The sequence below is a fragment of the Bactrocera latifrons genome, unplaced genomic scaffold (genome assembly GCF_001853355.1).
Source record: "Bactrocera latifrons isolate USDA-ARS-PBARC rearing strain unplaced genomic scaffold, ASM185335v1 scaffold_346, whole genome shotgun sequence".
Classification (NCBI taxonomy): domain Eukaryota; kingdom Metazoa; phylum Arthropoda; class Insecta; order Diptera; family Tephritidae; genus Bactrocera; species Bactrocera latifrons.
The window spans coordinates 54,504-55,380 of record NW_017536986.1 but is presented as its reverse complement, the minus strand read 5'-3'; positions in this window follow the sequence as shown (position 1 = coordinate 55,380).

Sequence of the window (877 nt, the reverse complement as noted above, 5' to 3'; positions counted from 1 at the left end):
CCGATTAATATGTAACTGATCTTGCACATTTTTCTTATTCAGTATTTCCAATTCTAATAATCGGAGCCGCTGCATTTCTTTTCGATGTAGCTCTTTTTTCTTGAACTCTTCCTTTTGCAGACGGAGTTTTTCAACTTTCAAACGAAACTTTTTTCGATTGATACGTTCCGATTCTTTTATATGTGTATTGATTTGTTCTAACTTTTCTTTAATTTCTTTATACAATTTAGCTTGAATTTGGAGTTGTTTTGTTAACAACGTTTCCATCTGTGTGGTAGCGAATTGTGTCGTTGACGTAGATTGAAAGGGATTATCTCTACCTTGTTTCCTTTCAATGTTTACTATAGGGTATTCATCCTCCTCAAGACACAATTGCTCGATAGGCTTTTTAATMGGCTCATCATCTTCTGGAAAAACCAATGTACTGTCGGATGAGTGCTCACTTGTGACACTTTGCAAATCTATTGAGGAYTCTTCTTTTTCCAGATTTTCTCTGCCGTGTTTCTTTTTCTTCAAATTATCCTTAGTTGAATGGTGGTTTTGATCGTGCTCTTTTTTAACTTCATCGTTCTCATCATCTTCTAAACAAACTAATCCTTTATTCAGGTGTAATAAAAATACCTCCGTGTGCCTTTTCTTCAGATGTGTGATAAGACCAGAAGTGCAACAACCTTTGCGTGAGAAATTTCTTTTACATATTCGGCAACGAGCCTTTTCGTTGCTGTCTGCATCGAAAAAATTCCAAACAAAGCTGGATTTTCTACCTGAGCGCGATTTTGACATTTAAATTTAAYTTTGTAAATTATTTCAGAAATAAACAATATTTGGAAGTTGAAATGTAAAAGGAATACAAAAAAATACTTGGCGTTGCCTGACT